The sequence below is a fragment of the Procambarus clarkii genome, chromosome 15 (assembly GCF_040958095.1).
Source record: "Procambarus clarkii isolate CNS0578487 chromosome 15, FALCON_Pclarkii_2.0, whole genome shotgun sequence".
NCBI classification, from domain to species: Eukaryota; Metazoa; Arthropoda; class Malacostraca; order Decapoda; family Cambaridae; genus Procambarus; species Procambarus clarkii.
Window position 1 is genome coordinate 48,909,121 of NC_091164.1, and position 25,725 is coordinate 48,934,845.

The following is a 25,725-nucleotide window of genomic DNA, read 5'->3' on the forward strand; positions in this document are numbered from 1 at the left end:
TTTGCATTTAAGAACAGGGTTTTGTAAATGTAGTTGACACAAGAGAATTTGTGGAGTGAGATTATGTTTAGCATGTTTAGGGAGTTAAACAAGGGGGCTGTGTGTTGTCTGAAAGCAGAATTTGATATTATTCTGATAGCAGATTTTTGCTGGGTGATGATGGACTTGAGGTGGTTTGCAGTGGTTGAACCCCATGCACAGATACCATAGTTGAGATAGGGATAGATTAGTGCATAATATAGAGAGATGAGAGCAGAGTTAGGAACATAATATTTGATTTTTTTTTTTTTTTTTGAGATATATACAAGAGTTGTTACATTCTTGTACAGCCACTAGTACGCGTAGCGTTTCGGGCAGGTCCCTGGAATACGATCCCCTGCCGCGAAGAATCGTTTTTTCATCCAAGTACACATTTTACTGTTGCGTTAAACAGAGGCTACAGTTAAGGAATTGCGCCCAGTAAATCCTCCCCGGCCAGGATACGAACCCATGACATAGCGCTCGCGGAACGCCAGGCGAGTGTCTTACCACTACACCACGGAGACTTTTGGAGAGGATACCAACTGTTTTTTTTTTTTTTTTTTTTTTTTTTTTTTTTTTTTTTTTTTTTTTGAGATTAGAGATTTTGAGATTTTTTTTTGTTTTAGAGACTTTCTTAGTTATGTGTTGTATGTGGGTACTGAAGTTGAGTCTCTTGTCTTGGAATATGCCAAGAAACTTTCCATCATTTTTATTGCTAATGTTTACATTGTCAATCTGAAGCTGAATTGCATTTGTAGATTTGCTTCCGAATAGGATGTAGGAGGTCTTTTCTATGTTAAGTGTTAGTTTGTTGGTTGACATCCATAAGTGGACTTTTTTTAGTTCATTATTAACAACACCATTTAGTGTATGTGGGTTGGGGTTGGAGTAGATGAGGGTAGTATCAACAGCAAACAAAATAGGTTTCAGAATGTTAGAGACATTAGGCAGATCATTAATGTATATAAGAAAAAGAAGAGGTCCCAAGATGCTGCCCTGTGGCACTCCAACAGTTATTGGGAGAATGGGAGAGATTATATTATTGATGGCTACACATTGGTGTCTATCACTAAAATAGGATTGGATATAGTCCAGTGCATGGCCTCGGATTCCATAATGATGGAGTTTACTTAAGAGGTAATCGTGATTAACAGTATCAAAGGCCTTTCTCAGGTCAATGAAGAGTCCAATTGGAAACTCATTTTTGTCAAGGGCTGAGTAAATTATATCAAGGAGACTGATAATTGCATCGTTGGTACTCTTTTGAGAGCGGAATCCAAACTGACAGGGGCTAAGAATGTCGAATTTTACGAGATAGGAGTAGAGCTGTTTGTAGATAATTTTTTCAAATATTTTTGATAGTATGGGTAGGTTCAATATTGGTCTATAGTTGTTTATGTCTGACGGATTACCTCCTTTATGAACTGGTGTTACTCTTGCTTTTTTAAGGATATCAGGGAAGGTATGACACTCAAGGGATTTGTTGAACAGCAGAGCTATAGGTGGCGCAAGGGCATGGGAGGCGCTCTTGTATACAATGGATGGGATTTCACTGATGTTCCCAGCTTTGGTTTTTATAGTGAGTGTATGATGGACACAACATCTGACGGGCTGACTGGTGAGAGGAGAAGAGAGTTTGGATAGCTGCCTGAGAGATATGTGTTGATATGTGTCTGAGTCTGTGGGATTTTACTTGCAAGGTTAGCACCAATCGATGAAAAGAAGCTATTAAATTCATTCGCCATTTCTAAGTCAGATGACAGTGTAAGGCCATCCTTAGAGAGTGTTATCTGGTTGTGGGAGTGTTGTTTATTTCCCAGGATTTTAGAGATGGTATTCCATGTGCTTTTCATGTTGCCTTTTGCTTCTTTGAATATAGTCTCATAATATGAAAGTTTTGCTTTTCTTATGATACTGGTAAGCACTGATGAGTACCTTTTAACTACTTCCATTGAAACTAGGCCACTCCTAAATTTCTTTTCGTATTCATGTTTTTTGTTGATCGATTTAATTATGCCACTTGTGAGCCACGGGTTATTTTTTCTTTTATCAGTTACTTGTTTGGTAAGGAGGGGACAGTGAGTGTTGTAGAGGCTTAGAGTTTTGGAGAGAAAGAGGTTAGTTGATCAGTTTATATCCTGTGAATTATTAAATTCAGATTCCCAGTTAATATTGTGGAGTGCATTAGAGAGATTGCCTAAAGCTGATTCACTATGTAGCCTGAATGAAAGTTTTTTGGTTTCTGGTGGTGATGTGTCAATGTTTGCTATGAGAAAAGTAGGATAGTGGTCAGTTGTTCTGTCATAAATTACCCCAGATGTAAGGGGAGCTGTTATATTAGTCCATAGGTGATCCAGGGTAGTGGCAGATGTTTGAGTGACTCGGGTGGGCTTGGTGATTGTGGGGATATTAAGTCACTGCACATTCTCTCATGTGTACTATACATATACAAAACGCTAAATTGTAATGCCAATCCTGATCTCAAAAGCTTCATAGAAGGTTGTAACAGAACCCATGAGCACCACACCAGAAATAAATACAGTTTTGATATTCCTAGAGTACGACTTAATCAAACCAGAAATGCTCTACAAATCAAGGGGCCCAGAATGTGGAATGACCTTCCCAACCATGTTAAAGACAGTACCTCTCTCAACCAGTTTAAGATAAAAACTAAACACTACCTAATAAATTCCCTGTAACCTACCTCACTCCTCTATTGTCAACCCATGTCCGTTATTTTCTTTTTTTTTTTAATCAACACTGTTTGTCAACCTATTGTATTTGTGCTGCTTTTTCAGTCATGTTTCCCCCTTTTTTTTATCTTTATTTGTATTTGTTCTCAACACTTTTTATTCTTTATGCTCAATTAGTATTAAGTTCTAGATATTAATGTTTTTCTTGCCCGAAACGCATTGCGTAATAGTGGCTTTAGGCATTGTATGTACTAGCTCTATCTATATATCAATCCATTAATGTAACATCACTTGTATGTATATACCTTACCTGAATAAACATCTGAATCTGAATCTGAATCTGGGATTAGCATACAGGAGCAACCCGTCCTCTTAAAAATAACGTCACTTTTCGCCCGTATGTGCGCTATGGCCAAATTTGGACGTAATTTGAAATGAAATCGACTCACGAAAGTGACGTAGTGTTCCGTTTTCTGTTTGAGTCGTCCGGCTTACTCGGCAAGCTTAGAAAAGGAATCCTTCAATTAACGTTTTTCATACCGTTTTGAAACTTTATGAGAATTTCCTGCCCACCTAACCTATCAGAGGACCCTTAACTTACTGTTGTTGAAAAAAAAAATCCCAAATTTATATTAATTTTTTTTTCATTTTCAAATTACGTCCATATTCGGCCATACGGGCAAACGGCCAAAAGCGACGTTCTTTTTAAGAGGACAGGTTGACAGGAGTGCATGCTGTTACGGAAATATTTAGTCAACTTGAGGTTTGTTTTGAAGACCCAGGTCAATATTGAAATCACCTCCCAGAATGATGTGATTTTTGTTGAGATTGTTATTTATGATAAGATTCCTTACATTGTCAGAGAATAAAGCTATGTTGGTATTAGGAAATCTATAGATGGCACCGATTATCAGGGAGGATTTAAGGGATTTACTGGAGAACTTGGCAAAGGTATATTCACAATAGTCGTCTCTATCACTAATGACACTATTGCAAATGACGGTATCTTTGTAATATATTGCTGTACCGCCACCTTTTTTATTAGGCCTGCAGTTATGAATGGCTTTATAACCAGCTAAATTGTAGAGTTGGGTATAGTCATTACTTAGCCAAGTTTCTGTTAAAATGATGAAAGATAATTTAGTACCTAGTGCTGTAAGAAGTGCATTTATATCATCAAAATGTTTACCAAGTGACCTAACATTTTGGTTGTAAACTGATAAGCAGGTGCTATTTAGGAGTTTGTTTTTTGCAAGATTTGCTGTGTAATACCTGCAATAATGATGATCAATGTGCTGATTTGTGTGGATATGGGACAGAAGATTTCGATCTGGATCAATATCAGTTAGCATATAGATAAGATAATGTCACGATAGAATAAGATAAGCAATTTCAGGAACAGATGAAAACTAAATCTGCTGTAAAATAGAAAGTTTTTTAAAAGAAGAAAAAAGAAAGAAAGCAAATCGCTTACATATATGGTGATTACACCTCAGCTCCCTCCAACAAGGTAGAAGAGTATTACCTGTAATTGGGGAAAGGATTGTAGCTTCTGTAATTAGTGCTAATTAGTTATGCTATTAAGATAATGAGATAATGGAGCGAGTATAAGATTAACTCGCTACACCAACAGGGCCAACCATTTTGGAAACGCCACATGGGGTGACCCGATTGATACATGGGTCAGATTCCATTAAGGTTCAGAACACATTCACTATGGGAGTGCTGTTTCCTTGAAAAAAGTATAATCGTGTGGCATTATGTTTAAAGAAACAATTCCAAGTATATTCTTTGATTCAAAAACATGAGAACAAATACAAGTGTTAATTTTAAATGACTAGATATAAACAAAATTAAGAGGTTGGAAAAATGATATGGTGAACCAGACAAAAACATTGGAACGCTCAGGAGATGAGAGGGTAAACAACCGCCGCCATTTTAGCAGCGCTACAGCCAGTGATGTCCAGCACGAGCATTAAGGGAAAACCTTGACACAAACTGCGTCTATCATAAAGAAGAAGCACCACCATTTACCGCCAAGTGCTCACATCAAGTCTAACTCTAAGAAACAACACTCAAGCCTTGACGCTTCTCTCAATATCCGGAGGAGAAAACCTTCACACAAACTGCACCTGTCATAAAGAAGATGAAGCCTCATCAGTGTCCACAGTGTCCGAAGGTATTCACCCGTCCTCAAGATGTGAAGCGTCACATGTTAGTGCATTCAGGAGACAAACCTCATGAGTGTCCAGAGTGTGGGAAGAGATTCAGTCAGCGTGGAAGTATGAAGAATCACATGATGGGGCATGCGGATGAGAGACCTTTTCAATGTGCCGAGTGTGGCAAAAAATTTAGAGAACGTGGAAATATAGTAAAGCACTTGTTAGTGCATTCAGGTGATAAACCTCACAAGTGTCCAGAGTGTGGGAAGAGATTCAGTCAGCGTGGAAATATGAAAAATCACATGATGGTGCATGCGGATGAGAGACCTTTTCAATGTGCTGAGTGTGGCAAAAAATTTAGAGATCGTGGAAATATAGTAAAGCACATGTTAGTGCATTCAGGTGATAAACTTCACGAGTGTCCAGAGTGTGGGAAAAGATTCAGTCGTCTTGGTCATATTAAGTCTCACATGTTAGTGCATTCAGGTGACAAACCACATAAGTGTCCAGAGTGTGGGAAGAGATTTAATCAGCATGGAAATATGAAGACTCACATGATGGTGCATTCAAGTGACAAACCACATAAGTGTCCAGAGTGTGGGAAGAGATTCAATCGTGTTGGAAATATGAAAACTCACATGATGGTGCATTTAGGTGACAAACCTCACGAATGTCCAGAGTGTGGGAAGAAATTCCGTCACCGTGGACATATGAAGAGGCACAAGATGACACATGCAAATAACAGGCTAAACACTTTGAGTGTGGAAGATAATTAAGAGAATGTTAAAGGATAATGAGGCACATAATGCTATATTAACTTTAATCTAACAGTGTGTTATCACGCTGTCAGTTGAATCATGTCGTTGTTCAATCGATTAAGGCAGCGTCTGGGATGATTTTTGGACGTAGGTTCGAATCAAATACACTAAACAATGAAAGGTAAAGATCTAAAGATATTTTATTATATTGTTCTTTTATGAAAGTTAGATGACCAAGCAAGAACTAGAGAAGCTGTCACTGTAGGAAAACTCAAAATTGCTTATAAGTATAGAAAAATCTCTTTAGTTTAGCAAAGATAAAACAAAGCTTTAAATGTTTTTCTTCATATTTATGTAAATAATAATGTGCTTTGTTTTTGCTCTCTGTGGAAATTTATTTAAAATTTAATATACTCTGTAGCTAAGTTAAGGACATTTTTGTTGTAATATTATTTAGCATTGGAGTTGGTGAAGAACACAGTCTGAGATATACTTAAGATGAGACCATTTCATTGGAAGGGAAATGTATACTAATCAAGGAATTTTCTCATCAGATTCATATGCAAACTGATGTCCATTTTTTATTTTTTGCTTAGACTTATTTATGAGTTCCTCTCTTGATTATAAATATTTCACCAAAGAGTTTATTGAAGGCAGACTGGCATTTATAACTGTCAGTGAAGTGAATATGAAATTTAAATTTATATTACTATAGAAATTTATATCACTCAAAATTAACCAGAAATTTATATTACTGTACCCTATTGTATCAGTTATGCTGTAATTGTCTGGGAATAAGACTTTACCCGATTTACCCGAGGGCCACTAACCCTAGTGGCCTCGATAAGAACAGGAAGCCGGCGGCTTGTTGAAGGTCTCCCCCTCCCCCATTTGCCTTAATGATCTGTTCCAATTATATTTTGAAATTCAGCACAGTTTTGGCAGTTTAAGGCTTCGACAGGTAGGCAATTCCATCAATCAATAACCCTGTGGGTGAAAAAACTGTGGGCATTCTTTCTAAGATCAGATATTATGTACCACGCCCTGCCCTGGTGACTCTCTATTACTCCCTTATCTATCCTTATCTCAACTATGGTATTTGTGCTTGGGGTTCTACTACCCAAAATCAGTTACGTCCTCTAATTACCCAACACAAAGCTGCTATTAGAACAATATCCAACTCTGGCCCCAGACATCACTCGGTACCCCTACTCAAATCTCTGAATATGTTAGATATTAAGTCACTGCACATTCTCTCATGTGTATTATACATATATAAAACGCTAAACTATAATGCCAATCCTGATCTTAAAAGCTTCATAGAAGGTTGTAACAGAACCCATGAGCACCACACCAGAAATAAATACAGTTTTGATATTCCTAGAGTACGTCTTAATCAAACTAGAAATGCTCTGCAAATCAAGGGGCCCAGAATGTGGAATGACCTTCCCAACCATGTTAAAGACTGTACCTCTCTCAACCAGTTTAAGATAAAAACTAAACACTACCTAATAAATTCCCTGTAATCTACCTCACTCCTCTATTGTCAACCCATGTCTGTTATTTTCTTTTTTTTTTTTAATCAACACTGTTTGTCAACCTATTGTATTTGTGCTGCTTTTTCAGTCATGTTCCCCCTTTTTTTATCTTTATTTGTATTTGTTCTCAACACTTTTTATTCTTTATGCTCAATTAGTATTAAGTTCTAGATATTAATGTTTTTCTTGCCCGAAACGCATTGCGTAATAGTGGCTTTAGGCATTGTATGTACTAGCTCTATCTATATATCAATCCATTAATGTAACATCACTTGTATGTATATACCTTACCTGAATAAACATCTGAATCTGAAAAAGCCCAATTCGAAGTTATATATTTGCCTGATTGGCAATTATATTAGCCTTATTGGTAGTTATATTGGCATGACTGGCATAATCCTCTCTGTCAATTATATTATCCAAACTGGCAATTATATTAAGATGATTGTGAAATACATAAGCCTGACTGGCAATTATATTAGCATGACTGTCAATTTAAATCAACAAAATATTTATGTTGTGGTGCTCGTGGGTTCTATTACATCCATCAATGAAGAGTTTCAGATCAGGATTAGCATTTAGGAACAAGGTTTTGTACATGTAAATAGCACAAGAGAATGTGTAGAGCGAGTGTATATTTAGCATGTTTTGGGATTTAAACAAAAGCTGTGTGTTGTTTGAAGACAGTTTTATAGTTCTGATAGAAGATTTTTGTTGGGTGATGATGGGCTTGAGGTAATTTGCAATGGATGAATGCACAGATACCTTGTACAGATATCATATATTGAGATACCAACCCTAATTTACAAAAAATGACTAGATTTTTAGCTCCAGCCATTGCATTGCTCTACAACAAATCATTTGAACTCCAAACTTTTCCTGATGTTCTAAAAAACAAGCAATTTAAGAGTAACCTTAGTCCATAAAAGTGGCAATTTCACTGAAGTCAACAATTCCAACAAAAACAACAATTAATGACCTTCCAAATGCCTCTCAACACCTCAAACCAGTCTTATTGGCTGATGACACAACTTTCCTTTTCTCCAGTCCTGACCCTCTTGCTCTAAATGTCACTGTGAATACTGAACTAAATAAAGTCCATCTTTGGCTAACTGCTAACACACTCACCCATAACATTGACAAAACTTTCTATATTTTGTTTGGTAATAACTCCTCAAATGAAATTAATTTAAGAATAAACAATATGCAAATCAGTAGTAAAGTTGATTGTAAATTCCTTAGTGAACAAGGTAACATAACATCGATAACAAGCTGAATTTCCAGGGACACATTCTAAATATAGCAAAAAAAGTTTTTAAAACTGTTGGCCCTCTTTCTAAGATCAGATATTATGTTCCTCGCCGTGCCCTGGTGACGCATCTATCCTTATCTCTAACAACTCTCTCATCTATCCTTATCTCAACTATGGTATTTGTGCTTGGGGTTCTACTACACAAAATCATTTATGTCCTCTAATTACCCAACACAAAGCTGCTATTAGAACAATATCTAACTCGGTACCCTTACTCAAATCTCTGAATATGTTAGATATTACGTCACTGCACATCCTCTCTTGTGTACTCTATATATTTAAAACTGAATTGTAATGTCAGTCCTGACCTTCAACGCTTCCTAGAAGGTCGTAACTGGATTCATGGGCACCACACCAGCAACAAATACCTATTTGATATTCCAAGAGTACGACTTAATCAAACTAGAAATGCTCTACAAATCAAGGAACCCAGAATGTGAAATGACCTTCCCAATCATGTCAAAGATTGTACCTTTCTCAACCAGTTTAAGATGAAACCTAAGTACTACATAATTAACTCCATATAACCTTCTAAATGTCAACCCATGTCTTACTATTTAAAAAAAAATGCTGTTTGTTGACCAACTTGTATATTGGCTATTTTCTACCATGTTCCCCCCTTTTTTTTATCTTTTATTATTTTTTTTCTTTCAACGCAATTTATACTTTAAGCTCAATTGCTATTAAGTTTTAGTCTAAGTGTTTTTTTCCCCACCTCACCTTGCCCGAAACGCTATGCGTACTAGTGGCTTTAGGTATTGTATGTACTACCTCTATCTTTTATATCAAACAGAATGTTTGTAAAGTAACCCTGCAACTATGCATGTACTTTTCCTAAATAAATTATTATTAATATTATTATTATTATTAATTATAGACCAATATCAATTCTGCTTATTTTGTCTAAAATATTTTAAAGAATTAATCTACAAACAGCCTTACTCCTGTTTAGCAAAACAAAATATACTAAGTTCTTGCCATAATGGCTTCAGGCCCCAAAAAGGACCACTCATGCACTGATTAGTATGATTAACTTGATATATGCAGCTCTTGAAATAAATGAGTACCCTGGTCATTTATCTGTTGACATACATACGACTTTTTGACACTGTTACCACATTAACCTTCTTAAATTACAACATTACGGAGTAAGAGGTTACTCCCTCCAATACCTACAATCTTACCTCAGTGACAGGCTTCAGTATGTCTCTGTGAATGATTCCAATTCTCCCACTCTACCCATTAACACTGGTGTTCCACCAGGCAGTATTCTTCCTCTCTCATCTCCCCCTCCCTTTCCAGCTTGTTGCCATCGTGAGGGGGCTTGGTTGGTGGATGCTAAATTGTGATGCTCCATGGGACAGTGTCCTCTGTCCTTTTGAAGCCTTTTGCTCCTGCTGCCATCTTCACTAATTGTGCTGAATGCTTTTTCTTATTAAGTTTAATTTTTTCTTCCCAATTCTCATTTTTAATTGGTATTTCCCAGCGACTTTTTGCTATTCTTAATTATTCTTTCACATGTCTTCTGTTTTGACACCAGGTGTTTGGGGAGGCACACTCTCTCACCTGTAAAAATGTGGTACTCGGCATTGTCAAGCGAGGGGACACTTTTATTGTCAATCATTTCGTTTGTTGCTGAGCCCAATCTTGACGCACTGATGGTTCTTAAGGTGGCGATTGTAGAGCGTATATGCATGATGCACCCCTAGTGGCCCGTCTTGTCGGGTGTCGTATCCTCTAATTGGAGCTCCATGGTGGTGTTACGACCCTGCTCGGACCCAACCGGGTTCTTCTCTGATGTTAGTAGAGTTTGGGAATCCGGCCCCAAGTTAGTAGAGGCTTTCAAGGGATGTGTTCCGTAACGCAAGTTAAATTAAAGGGGGAGGGATGCAAATGTTCCAATTTATATATATATTTACCACCACCATAAATAAATATCAGTCACACACGAGGGTTATCACTACACAATTATGTATAGGTTTGTCTTCCTCTGAAGACACTGGATGCTCGACGGTGCTCACTCTGGGTAGCCCTGGTTCCTTCCGTGGCCCACGATGAATCCACTATGATTCTATGACGAATCTACCCTGGCCACAGGCCAGCCAAATCACAGTCCCACAGGGTGCTTCGTCGTGGAGGCCTTCAACCACAATCCAGCCAGTAGCTGGCAGGTACCGATCAGCTCCGCTGTGTAGGCCACTCCACGACCGATACTAGGGTTGCGAGCCCCAGGCAGGAGCCTCGTGTGATCCCGCTGATCACTCTCACTAAGCACCACAGTGGCTAGTCTTTTCCACCAGCCAGCCCCGGATAAGGCGATTCCCAACTCTGCCACGCCACAGGCAGGCTAATACTCTCAACAGAGTTCGTCCGGAGGTGACTCACAGCTTCTTCAGCAGACTAGTGAAGAGACTTTGGCTGCCTTAGGTAGACTGATCCTTCGTCCAACACAGCAGTCCCAGGTTGACTCTGCAATCAGACACATCATCAATACTGGGACGCTCTAGGGAACCTCACTTACAAGCTTAGACACAAACGTCCACCTCTCTGCTCCATAGATGGCGTTCACTGTCTAAGTGCCACCTCACCAGAGGTCAGCAGCGGCTATGTTATGAGCTGATTAAGACGGGAATCCAGCACCTGTGGCCGGTATATCCCGTCCTCACTAGATGGCATTGTCCATTTGGAGGGGGTTTCGGGAGCGGACTCACAGATGGCGTTGTTGTCACTGCTCCGTGCTCCGACGCTGGACTTAGATCCGTGACAGATGGGTATGGGCGCTTGTTCGTTCATGAAATGTTTACCTGTTCATTTACATGGTTATATCTGATCCTCTTTTTAACTTCAAACACGTGGGGTGGGAGACCAGGCCCCCCGAGTTGGACAGTAATGGAAACCCGGGCTCTGTAGCCCCTGCTTCATTGGTCCTAGACCAAGCAGCTCCTGACTCCCTGCTTGATGGGGTTCTGTGAGTTCTTCTACTCTCCATGCCTTGCCCGAAGCCAGGCTTGACTTGTGAGAGCTTGGTCCACCAGGTCCCGACTACCCCTCTCTGCTCCCCTCCCACCTCTGTGGCAGGGTTGAGCCCTAAACCCCCAGTGATGACCACCTCATCACATGGAGTGGCTCCTTCTCTTTGTAACAACTGCGCTTTTTACCCCTCCCCCCCCCCTCATACTGGGGGTGCTCGGTGCTGTCACTTCCACAGTCACACTCACACGATTCCTTCCGGTTCTAATACGTTCAAAGCTTTGTTTGGTCCTGCTACATGGACTAAGTATTTTGATCTTAGTCATGTTGATTCTGCTCGCCCTGATGATTTATTCATCTATAAACACCTAGTTGATATGGTGGATACCTTTGCCACCCTTAACCCCACCCGTACTGGTACACGTGTCGTTGCAGCTGCTTCTCGGTAAGCATCTGTCTGTTTAGCCTCGTTGTCCTGCGTTGGGGAGACCCTTGTTCAGATTTCCAAAAATGCCTGGTTAAATGGCAGGATTGGCACAGTTATTCTCCTGCACCATGTAGCGACTGGTGATAGGGAGCTGAAAGACTGCCACAAGGATATTAAATATATACTTGTGGTAGTCTTAGTCAGATATTAAACATATCCTTGAGGCCCAAGGCCATTTTATCCTCAAGACTGATATGTTACTCAACCCCTCTCGTGGTCGTCATGGCCAGTCTCTTTGCGAAATGAAGATCACTTTTGATAGTAGGTCCCTTCCGTCTTCCGTAATTCTTGCTGGTGCCAGATGCTCTGTTCAGGAGTACATCTGCTCTCCTTGCCTCTTCAATAGGTGCTGGAAATTTGGGTATGGTTCCCTCAAATGCACAAATGCCATGTCTCTATGCCCCTTGTGTAGATACTCAGGTCATTCTAAAACAGTGCTTTTCTTCCCAAGCTCACTGCATCAATTGCAATGACGCCCACCCTACCTTCTCCCACACATGCGTGCACTACAAATTTGAAGAATCCATCCTCAAATTGAAACATCAGAATCATTTATCTTTTCTTGAGGCGAGACGCTAAGTACGCCGTCTTCCATCTTTCTCTGGCATGTCTTATGCTCGTGTGTTGCGTTCCACTTCTCACCCTCTCCCACTTTCTTGGTTTCACAACCATTTCCAGGCCTTGGCCCCCCTCCCCGCTCAGCTCGTTGATGCCGCGAGGGGGCTTAGTGAGCGGCTGCCAGAGTGTGATGCTCCTTGGGACAGTCCTCTGTCCTTTTATGGCCTTGTGCTCCTGCTGCCGTTCTCTCCAATTGTGCTGAGCACCTTTTCCTTCTGTTTCGTTTTTCTCCCCCCTCTTCTCCTATCTGCTTGCCATTTCCTGTCGACCTTTTGCTTGTTTTAGTAATTCCTTTGGACTTCTTCTATTTTGATGCCCAGGTGCTTGAGGAGGCATACTCTTGCACCCGTAGAACTGTAGTACCCAACGTCGAGAGCGAGGGGAACCTTTTATTGTCAATCCCCCTTTCGTCACTGAACCCGATCTCGACGGACTGTCGGATCTTAAGGTGGCGTTTGTGGGGCGTATACTCACGACGCACCCTTAGGAGGCCCCGGCATGATCGGCAATAGCTTCTTGTTGGGTGTCCTGCCTCTAATTGTGGCTCCATGGTGGGTGTGGGGGCACAATCGTGAATGAATGTTTCTTTTTCGTAGCGATGATATCTAATGTTTCTACTGTTTCTACTGTTTCTCCTTTACCTTCTCAGGCTCGTGGGGTGGGCGACCAAGCCCCTGAGTCGGTCCGTGATGGAAGACCGGGCTCTGTAGCCTCCGCTGCATTGGGCCCCATCCTTGCTCCTCCTTTGGCCTCTCTGACTCCTCCCCTCGGCTCCCCTCCCTTCTCTGTGGTTGGGTTGAGCCCCAAGCCCCCAGTGGTGACTACCTCGTCCCCTGACGCGGCTCCATCTCTAGTTGTAACTATTGCGCCTTTTAACCCCTCTCTCTCTAGGGGTTCTCAACGCCGTCCTCGTCACGGCCGCCCTCGCTCGATTCCTTCCCGTTCTGATACCTATCAAGTTTTGTTTGGTCCCGCTTCGTGGGCCAAATATTTTGATCTCCTCCCTCCTGATTCTGCGCCTACTGACGATTTCTCCCTCCATCGACATCTCGCTGATTCCGTGGATGCTTCTGTTACCTTCAACCCCACTCGCCTTGGTACACGTGTCGTTGCTGCTCCTTCTCATGATGTGGCGTCCCGCTTGGCTGCCTTATCCTGCCTTGGCGAGACCCCTGTTCGGGTCTCAAAGAATGCTCAGTTGAACGCAAGTGTTGGCACTATTTTCCTCCCGCCCCATGTTCCGACCGGTGTTCGGGATCTGTGAGACTGCCACGACGATATTCGACATATCCTTGATGCCCAGAGCCATTCTATTCTCCAGTTGGACACGTTTACTCGTCCCCCTCGTGGTAGTCACCGTCAACCCCTTCTGGTTGTGAAGATTTGAAGGTCCTACCTTTGATGGTAGGACCCTTCCACCCTCTGTCATTCTTGCTGGTGCCAGGTGCTCTGTCCAGGAGTACATTCCTTCTCCTAGGCTCGGTAACAAGTGCTGGAGGTTTGGGCACGGAACCCTCCGCAGCTCTGGGACTGTCTCTCTCTGTCCTTTGTGTGGTGGCGAAGGTCACTCCAAGTCGGAGTGCACTTCTCCCCGGGCTCGTTGCCTGAACTGCGGTGAGGCCCATCTTACCTTCTCCCGTGCGTGTGTCCATTACAAGCTTGAGGCAGCCGTCCTCAACTTGAAGCACCGGGAGCGTTTATCTTTTCCTGAGGCGAGGCGCCAGGTTCGCCAGCTCCCACCTTATGCTAATATCTCTTATGCTCGCGTGTTGTGCTCTTCCTCTCCTCGTCCTTCCCACCTTCCTCAGACTCACAACCGTTTCCGGGCCTTGGACCCTGATACTGTAGGAACCGACCTGTGAGATTTATATATATTTAATTTATATGAATTTATATAGAATCTATATTTACGTTAATTTATATATTTCGATAGCAATTGGTATGATGTTAAGTGGACTGTATTTCTGCAATAATCTCACAAATCGATCCATACACATTAGGAGGGGTTTATATTGAATTTATATATATGCAGTCAATCAAACTACAGTATTAAACTACATATATTAGTATACATTGAAGAGGTTCCTTATGTTATTGTACAGCAGGCTTAAGTCCACCAGGTATAACTAGGATGTGTGCACCAAATTATCCTCATTTGAGGCTAGGAACCATCACCCAGTAACTGATGTATCAAATCTTGCTTCCTCTTCTTGACCTGTCAAAGGGCGCTAGCTGTAAAGCCAGAATCATAATATATGACAGCTATATCAGAGAAAACACTGTATATTAGATAATAAGGACCAAGGCTTAATTACCTTTTATTATGAGGCGGGTTCGCTTTCTAACCGGTTCGCCCAATATCTACCTAACACTTAACTGGCCAGAAATGCTTAGATAAACAGGTTTTGGTAGAACACTTCCCTTGTTTATTGTTGACTGCGTGTTGATGATGGTAGAGCACTAATATGATCTCCATTACACTTCGTCCAAGAGAAATTAATAAGAGCCGAATTCGCTCCCTGCGCCTTTTATCTTAACAACAATGGCTGACCACTCCCTACTGATGCTTCTGGCCTACTTTGTCCAGATATCAGTAAGTAATAGAAGGGTCACATTTACTTTATTTTGATACTGATAATTAAGTTAATTCGTATGAGATGTTTTTATGATGTAAAAAGTCCAAAGACTAATGTATTTAAGAATAATTCCCAACAAATAGCTGGGTGAATTTATAATAGTATGTGGCAATGATATCCCGTTTTCTATTGACGGAATATTCCACTACAAGCTACATTTTCTATGGTTTAACTTGTGTATACAACGCAGCAGCAATATTATCTGCCTGTTGAATTGATATTATTAAATGGTGTCGGATTTTCCGACAGATACGCCCACTGCCCCCTCCTCTGTTCCTTTGAGTTCTGTCCCGAAGGATCCACCTCCTGGTCCTCTGTCTGAGGTTCCCCTCCTTTCTTCCCAGTCTGTCTTGTCTCCTGTTTCTTCTTCTTCGTCTCCCTCTGTTCGTCCTTCCCATCCTTTCCCTCCGTCTCCTGACTCTCCCCGCCGCCTGTCAGTGTGGGCTGATGTCCATCGCTCTCCAAACGGCCGTCGTGTGTGCTCTCATTCAGCTTCTGTTGAGACGCTAGAATCCGTTGCCCAGTACGTAGTTGCTGGGACGCCTGTCTCTTTCCGTCAGAAGCGCAAGCCTGGCTCCTCTCCTTTCTCCTCCCCGGCGGGTAAGAGGGTTTGCTTTCTTCCTTGGCCCCTACTTCTGCCTCTATCGCTCCTTCCCCTCCCATTTCGGTGGTTGCGCCCCCTGTTCCTGCCATGGAGGTTTCTTTGGCCCCCCGCTTCCCTCTCGGTTGCTACCCTTGCTGAGGTGTGTTCCCCTCTTTCTACTCCCCCTCTTCTTTTTCTTTGAGATATATACAAGAGTTGTTACATTCTTGTACAGTCACTAGTATGCGTAGCGTTTCGGGCAGGTCCCTGGAATACGATCCCCTGCCACGAAGAATCGTTTTTTCATCCAATTACACATTTTACTGTTGCGTTAAACAGAGGCTACAGTTAGGGAATTGCGCCCAGTAAATCCTCCCCGGCCAGGATACGAACCCATGACATAGCGCCTCGCGGAATGCCAGGCGAGTTACCACTACACCACGGAGCCTGTTATGAAGAAGGTATATAAACGGTGTGTGAGTTGATCCTTGTAAGCGTTTGATTTGTTTCCAGAATTCTAGAGGTGTCAGTTTTCTGTGTCCTGCTTGTTCTATGAGGTGTTTCCAATGTTTTGTGTGATCTTCATCTAAGCTGTTATGAGGTGGTTTTTTAATGCTGTTAGGTCCCATAGTACTTGTCCATGACGATGCATGTTTTGTAAGAATCTAGTGTGATAGCAAGCTGAGAGGTGTTTTGAGCGAATGGAGGGGGTGAAAGTGAAATGTGGTTTGTGTGTTGTTTTAGGAATGTAGATATTTGCTGCATGAATGATGGTGTCTTGTATGTTGCGTGCTTGTGTGTCGATGTCAGTGTGATGTTTGTCATTGTATTCATAAGTGAGATCGGTGTCATCAATGTGTTGTTTGAACATGTCCCAGTTTGCCCTAAGGTATGAGAATTGAGGAGTACTGGGGATGAGAATAGGATTTGTGGAGACTGTGAGAATTAAGGGAATATGATCAGAACCGTAATGGGCCCTGGTGAAATGAAGTGTTGCAAGTTGCTGCCATGTCTGTTAGTGAATATGAGATCAGGCCTGCCAGAACCTGCATGTGTGAAACAAGTGGGGAAGTCAGGACCAAGAAAGAATAGATGTTTTTGGGTGTGTATTTGGTGAAGCTGTCTGCCATGCTGATTTGTGGTATTGTGGTGGAATGTAGGATGTTGTGCATTGAGGTCTGCAAGCAGAAAAACAGGCAAGTGAGTGTGGTTGAAAAGAGTTGTGAAATCTTGCATGGGAATGCCGGTGTTAGGACAGGTGTAGGTTGTGCAGATGATGAGAGAACCCATTTGTGTGTGAACTTTGATGGCTAGGAAATGTTTGTGAAGCCAATGAGTGTGTAAGAGTTCGTGTTTGTATGAAGAACGGATGAGTATTGCAACTCCTTCATATGCTTCATCTAGTGACTGGTAAGAGGAGTAGCCATAATGTTTGATTTTATATGAGTTCGTAATGTATGTGCTATTTAATAATAGCACATCAGGTCTCTCGATCTCAATAAAATCTGACACCATGTGTCTAATGGAGAAATATGCCCGCACATTAAATTGGATAATCTTTATGAATTCTTAGGTTTTGATGGGGTGCCGGTGGGGTTTTGTGCATGTACAGGAGCATGAGGGTTGCGTGATTCAATGAGTTGGGCAGTTATTGAGGAGGGTGCATCTTGGAGGAGGGTGGTAGGAATTGTAGGATATTTAGAGCGGGAGGTGGCCGGGAGTTAGACAACGGGTTTTTGAACGGGCTCGGGACGAGACGAGATGAGTTACAGAAGAAATGACTGAAGTTGTTGGGGGATGGAGGTAGGCAGAAGGCTTGTTGACAGGGACCGGGTGAGAGGTATCAGAGGTTGTAGTGTTTGAAGTCAAATTGGAAGTGGAGGGGACAATGTAGGGAGAAGAGGTTGAAAGTGCCTTTGACATGGATGCTTCAGTTTGGGATAGTCCAGGATGTGCTGTTTGGTCAGTGGCACCGTTTTTTGTAGTAGTCAGGAGAGGGTTGGTAGGACGTTGTGGGGGAACTGTAGTATTTTCCTTAGCTGAAGTCGTGGTGTTTTGTGGAGTGAGGACTGTAGGCGAGAATGGAGCAGAGCGCAATAGTTGAGTAGGAGGAACAGAGATACTAGGAAGGCCGTTATGAGTGAAAAAGTTATAGTAGTTTAGTTCATTTATTATGCACCCCATACCCATCTTGTGGGCGGTAGTGGAAAGGGTTACAGAGGCACATAATGGGCTCAGGGACTGAACCCCACAATTCATTTAGCTAAGCAAGTTACAATCTTGATGAGCTAGTTACAAAATTCAATATAAGTCGTCACATCAACAATGGGTTCGAGATCGACCTCAAGTACAGGTTCTAAATTAAGCAACTGACATATGTGGAGAGCTAGTGTCAAAATTTATGTTTGTCCTGCACACCGCCCCCCCCCCCCCCCCCCAACCAGTGGGCAGCGGTGGATAGGTTACAATCACTCAATTACTACCTACAGTTAGCAAACTGGGGATATTTGGCTAAAATTTCTGGTAGCAGATCATTTTGAATGAAATATTGACACATCGCTGGAACATTGGTTATAGAATTGTCTCTAAATTCACGTATCTTTTCGCACTCCATCACATAGTGACGGAGGGTGTGCGAATAATTTTGTTGACACAGTTTACATTTGGTCAGGTCTATATCAGCAGATAATGAGAATTGCCAGAGATACTTGTAACCGAGTCTAAGCCGAGCAGTAGTAACATCTAGACGTCTGCTGATTTTATTGGATGATCCATAAATGTGTGGCTTCTTTTTGCATGATAATATGATGATAGATGGAATTACTGGTGTCAATTTCACTGAGTGAGAAAGATAGGAAGATAGTCAGCAAAGTCACGGCCATCGTTCTTGGCCTTCAAGTAAGCAGCTTGTACACAGGCAGTGACTCGTTCATATGAAAGGTTCTGAAGAGGAGAATAAGGTGGAGGTGGTGGGTGAGGAAAGAGAGGTGGAGAAAACTGAGTTTGTTGTGCAGTATTGTGGAGATGATGTTGCTGGTGAGGTGAAGCATTAAGGACACTGGCATAGGACATGGAGGAGGCTGATGCTGTTTGGTGATGAGATAAGTTATGGGAGGTTGAAGAAGAATGAGGAGGGTGTGCTTGAGTGCGAGGTTGGTTATTGCGAAGAGATTTTAGGGTTTGTTTTCTCAAAGGGCAAGATTTGTCAACTGCTGAATGATCTCCTTGGCAATTAATGAATTTTAAAGTATTGGCAGAGCACTGAGTATAAAAACGGCCTTCTGCAGAACATTTAGAACAAATTTGTGGGCTTTTACATTTTCGGGTTTCATGACTGTATTTGCAGCATTTGAAACATTGCAGCAAAGGAAGATAGTCAACTGGACTAATGAGATAGGGAGGAGTGCTGGTGTTGAGAATTTTTATCCCATGATGCAAGAGTTTTTAAGCTTCTGTAGGGGAGGAACATTGGATCTTGAGGTGTTTTGTATTGGGCACTGGGTATATCTCCATTACAGTAATAGCATTCCTGTGTGAGATGTCTTGAGAGAGATTGATAGTGTTAGGTGCTGATAAGACAGAGCTGTCGACGTTGCTTACAAGGACAGAGCATTTAGTTTTTTGTTCAATAGTGAGGACAGGAGTCAGTCAGTGACGCTTGTGCGAGTTTAGTGAAAGCAGGTTCCCTGAAACAGGCAAAAAGGTCGTCTTCTGAGGCAATGAGAAATTTGATGGTGTTTGTGTTGGCGTGTTTGATATGGTTAGTGGCAGGTGTGCCAGTGGCATTGAAAAAGGTAGTGATGCAGTCAATTGTGTCTATGGGTGTATTCCCAGTGTAGGTCATCCGTAGACAGTGAGCCATTGTGACTCACTATCTACTGACAGTTCCGTGCTTGTACCAATCACTGCGATTCCATAAGCTCAGTGGGGGTCAGTGTGTAGGCCAGGTCTAAGATCTGGCCTAAGGGTCTCACCACGAACAAACACCGTGTTCCGGAAGGTTGCAACCCCCAGTTATGGGGGGCTCGCACGATCACGAGATTCCACAACTGGCTCGGCAGTGTCAGAAACGGAAGAATTTTAGGAGAGGAGAAAAAGAATACACCTATGCCATGACGCAGCTGCAAAAGGTGAACTTCCGTCTTCTCACCTGGGCCTGTTCTGGCTCGAAGTGGGGCTGTTCAACTAAATGTAATCCGACCTGGACACAAGCACATTGGACAACACACAGAAGATGCCACGAGGAAGATGTCACTGCCTAGGACAAGATGCTGGCTGGGAAGCGCCTGGTTCTGCTCCAATACACTGCTGGCTGGAACTGGTTATGGCTGCACCGAAGTGCTCGTCGAGGCTGGAGAATAACAGCTGCTGTAGGACAGCGAGACGATGCTGGCTTGCTTTATGGCTGGCGAGCTGATCGATCCATCCACTCACGCACTTTAAGAGGTATCAGACGTTGTTAGAGTGGGCGTGCGTAGCGCTCAAGCAGAGGGCCGCCTAAGTCACACTGCGAGCGAGACGATGCTACTCTTGCAACGATGCTGATTGGTTTGATGGGGGAGACTCGATTGATTGATGAAGATTAAGCCACCCAAAATGTGGCACGGGCATGAATAGCCCGTAAGTGGTGGCCCTTTGGAGCCATTTCCAGTATCAAGAGCTGATACTGGAGATCTGTGGAGGTGCGACTGCACCCTGCGTGACGGGAGATGTCTCCCGTGGGGAGCTGATACTGGAGATCTGTGGAGGTGCAACTGCACCCTGCGTGACGGGAGATGTCTCCCGTGTGTTCGATATTCATCAAATCGCTTACATATATGGTGATTACACCTCAGCTCCCTCCAACAAGGTGAGAAGAGTATTACCTGTAATTGGGGAAAGGATTGTAGCTTCTGTAATTAGTGCTAATTAGTTATGCTATTAAGATAATGAGATAATGGAGCGAGTATAAGATTAACTCGCTACACCAACAGGGGCAACCATTTTGGAAACGCCACACAAGGGTTGACCCGATTGATATATGGGTCAGATTCCATTAAGGTTCAGAACTCATCCACTATGAGAGAGTTATTTCCTTCAAAAAGTATAATCGTGTGGCATTATGTTTAAAGAAACAATTCCAAGTATATTCTTTGATTCAAAAACATGAGAATAAATACAAGTGTTAATTTTAAATGACTAGATATAAACAAAATTAAGAGGTTGGAAAAATGACATGGTGAACCAGACAAAAACATTGGAACGCTCAGGTGATGAGAGGGTAAACAACCGCCGCCATTTTAGCAGCGCCACAGCCAGTGATGTCCAGCACGAGCATTAAGGGAAAACCTTGGCACAAACTGCACCTATCATAAAGAAGAAACACCACCATTGACCGCCAAGTGCTCACATCAAGTCTAACTCTAAGAAACAACATTCAAGCCTTGATGCTTCTCCCAACATCCGGGGGAGAAAACCTTCACACAAACTGCACCTGTCATAAAGAAGATGAAGACTCACCAGTGCCCACAGGGGGACTGGTCAAGTCGTATACTGCAATTTCGGATACCGGGCTAGAAACAACTTCGTTCACTGAGAAGTTTGTACATACAAACCATTCCGTTCGTATATGCGCTGGTTTGTGTTCGCTGTTGTTCTCGTCTGAATAAATACATGGCACTTGTTCATATAATTAGCGCTTCCATTATTAGAATTATTTATCCATTATTAGAATAACAAGGTGCAAACCATACCCCCCTTACAGTTGAAATCTTTTATTTATATACAAGAAGGTACATTGGGTTGCGAGAGTACATAACATATATTAAGAGGTACATTGTAGCAAAATTTGAGATTAAAGGATTTAAGACTAACACGTTTAGAAACAAGGCGTCCCCGAAGGAGGCTATTATTTGTTATGCACCCCATACTCAACCAGTAAGTAGTGGAGCAAAACATAGATTACATTGTCATAAAGCCTTAATCAGACCAATTCAATTCAATTTCTTTCTTTGTTATGCACCCCATACCCATCCCGTGGGCGGTGGTGTAAAGGAATACAGAGGCACATAATCGGTTCAGGAACTGAACCCTCTAGTTCGTTTAGCTAAGCAAATAACAATTTGTGACGCTAGTTACAAAATTATTAATATTATATATACATGTACACACTCATACATACATGTACATATATATGTACGTATACATATATACATACACATACATATCTAATCACCTACACAAATACACACATCAATAATATTTGTGTCACAAGTGATCAACAAGAGGCTCACAACAGTCACTATACAAGGCACTTTACATCTATGGTGAGTCACACAGTTACTAGTCTTGCTGCACACCCACCCAACTGGGCGGCAGCTTTACAGTCATGTGCATGCATTATCTACAGTAAGCAAATTTTGGATACTTCGCTAAGATTTCGAGCAGCACATCATTATGAATGAAGTACTTACACATTTCTTGGACACTATTGATGGTGTTATCTCTAAATTCCGCGATTTTTTCACATTCCATTATATAATGACGCAAAGTATGCGAATAGTTCTGCTGACAGAGTTTACATTTAGTCAAATCTACATCAGCAGATGTTACAAACTCCCAGAGGTACTTGTAGCCGAGCCTAAGCCTAGCAGTGGTAACATCTAGAAGTCTGCTAACATTATTGGATGACCCATAGACGTGCGGTTCTTCCTGCATAATAGAATGATGATAGATGGAGTAACTGGTGTGAATTTCACTTTGCCTCAAGTCTCCGAAATTTAGTTGATGTTCCTGGGATATTGCTGCCCTCAGGCTGCTCAAAGGCAGTCCAAGTTTGTAATCAATTCCCTCTTTACGACCAAAAGTCTTGGGCAACTCATCAGTTCTCAGTGGCTATTTTTACATTATCATTTACAACTAACTTAAGTTAAATAACAACCAGTAAACAGACTGCTGTTTTCTAATTCTAGTTCAGGCACTTCCTGGGATAAAACGCGAACATTCCTTGAGGAACTGTGAAGTGCTTATCTGTTTTTCCTCGTAACGGTCCCAAAGCTTCCACAAATGTTCCTGTTTCTCTTTATTGCCCTTGCGGCGACTGGACTTTAGCTTTTGATCAGAAACCAGTTGGTATTGCAAGGTTACCAGGGACGCCTCACGGTACAGTAAGGGGATTAAAATATATAAAGCCAAGTTGTCCCTCACTGCCCTTTGATTCAGACGCTGGTGCATCCTTCTACGTCATTGTTGGTCCTCACCAGTCGTCTGAATGCACACCAGTTCCCCAATTCCCACACACTGTTGCACAACCACGTATTTTTTATGTAATGAGTTAATTGTGTCGTTAAGGGTGGACTACTAGCCGACTTTTCTAATTCAGCAAACGCCTTACAATTATGTTGTACATACGTACCACATAAGTACGTTTGTGTTACACACGTACACACACACACACACACACACACACACACACACACACACACACACACACACACACACACACACACACACACACACACACACCTTGTCAAGCACAAGACGAAGCTTGAAAAAGTTTAGTGGTATGCCAATAGGCTAGTCCCAGGACTAAGAGGCATGAGTTACGAAGAAAGGCTGCAAGAAAAGCACCTCACGACACTAGAAGACAGAAGAGTAAGGGGAGACATGATCACTACCTACAAAATTCTCAGAGCAATTGATAGGGTACATAAAGATAAACTGTTTAACACGGGTGGTAGGCGAACAAGGGGACACAGGTGGAAACTTAGTACCCAAATGAGCCACTGGTATGTTAGAAAGAACTTTTTCAGTGTCAGAGTAGTTAATAGATGGAATGCATTAGGCAGTGATGTGGTGGAGGCTGACTCCATACACAGTTTCAAATGCAGATATGATAGAGCCCAGTAGGCTCAGGAATCTGTACATTAACAGTTGATTGCCAGTTGAGAGGTAGGACCAAAGAGCCAGAGCTCAACCCCCGCAACCACAACTAGGTGAGTATACACACAAACACACACACGCACACACACACGTACACAAACACACGTACACACACACACAAAGACACAAACATACACACACTAATGCCTCTATTCACCTTGCAGTAAATAGGAACCTGGAAGTCAGGACATAGGCTGCATCTTCCTAAAGGCTGCATCTTGGGGATGTGTGTGTGTTAGATAAAAATATATGTTGTTTAGATATGATGGAGGAAAAGAGGCCGAGAGTCGGTACATAAGACAACCGACGCTTAGAAAGGCGGGGTCCAAGAGCTAACAGCTAAATCTTGGAAATAATAAATTAAAATATTTAATACACACACATACATGTTTCACATGAATTTGGCTGAGGGCACACTGAGGGCTGATGGCCCCGTCGAGGCCATCACAGATGGCCTCGACGGGGCAGGAAGTCGGCGGTTGATCAAAGGCCTCCCACATCCTACACATACCTGAGGATTTTTCCGGCTTAATTTTAAACGGAAGTAATGTCTTGGTATTTACGGCTTCAGTGGGTGGGTGGGTCCGTGGGTTTATTACACTATGAGTGAAAACAATCGCCTATTCTCTATTTTATATTGCCGCTTGTAGAGCTAGAAGCTGTTGCCTCTTGTGTGCGTTGCACAAGGGGATTAATATCTGGATTAATATCTTTCAATATTTCAAGTATTTTTTAAGATATCGCTTAAATACCGAAGATACTGTTATTGGACACCGCTTAATTGACAATGTCTCAACAACGCAGGCTGAAGATGTGCGTGGCTCCTGCTACTGCAATGATGCTCATTTGCTTTTCAATGATGCGCCTTAGTTGTCCCCTCTCTAACTTACCGTTCTAAATACCCCTTCTCCATCTTCCGCAAACATTCCCCCTCATATATCTCCCCCCTTTCCTCTTGTCCCCCTGTCCATCTTTGTCCCCCTGTCCCTCACTTTGTCCCCTTGCCCACATTTTCTGTCCTCTGTCCCCCTGCCTTTCCCCCTGTCCCCTGTCCCCCCTTTCCATCTCTCTGTCCCCCTGTCCCCCCTTTTCCATCTCTCTGTCTCCCTGTCTCTCTCTGTCCCCCTGTTCCTCTCTGTTCTCCTGTTCCTCTCTCTGTCCCCCTGTCACTCTCTGTTCCCCTGTTCCTCTATGTCCCCCTGTCCATCTCTGTCCCCCTGTCCTTCTCTCTGTCCTCTGTACCTCTCTGTCCCCCTGCTTACTCTTTCTGTCCGCTGTCCTTCATCTGTCCCCCTCCCTTTCCACCAGTCCCTCTATCCATTTCTGTCCCCTTGTCCCTGTCTCTGTTCCCCTGTCCCTCTCTCTGTCCCCCTGTCCGCCCTTTCTGTCCCCCTGTTCCTATCCCTCTGTCCCTGTCCTTCTCTGTCTGTCCCTGTCCCTCCCTCTGTCCCCCAGCCCACTCTTTCTATCCCCTATCTCTCCTCTGTCCCCTCTCTCTTGGTCTCCTGCCCCCCCTCTCCTCCCTCTGTCCTCCGGTCCCCCTCTCTGACCCTGTCCCTCTGTCTCTGTCCCTCTGTCTCTGTCCCTGTCCCCCTCTCTGTCCCACTGCCCCCCCTCTGTTCCCCCGTCCCTCCTCTGGCCCTGTCCGTCTGCCCCTGTCACCCTGTCACTCTGTCTCTGCCTCTCCTCGTTTCTGCGATTCTCTGTGTCAGTCTATCTCTCTGTCTCTTTCCTCACTCTATCTCTGTCATTCTCTCACTGACTTTCCATATCCTTATCTATCCGTCTCTGTGTCTAACATTCTCTCCCTGACTCTGTCTATATCTATTTCTCTGTCTCGGTCTTCATTTCTTTCTCTCTCTCTCTCATCTCTCCTCTCTCTCTCTCTCTCTCTCTCTCTCTCTTTCTCTCTCTCTCTCTCTCTCTCTCTCTCTCTCTCTCTCTCTCTCTCTCTCTCTCTCTCTCTCTCTCTCTCTCTCTCTCTCTCTCTCTCTCTCTCTCTCTCTCTCTTTCTCTCTCTCTCTCTC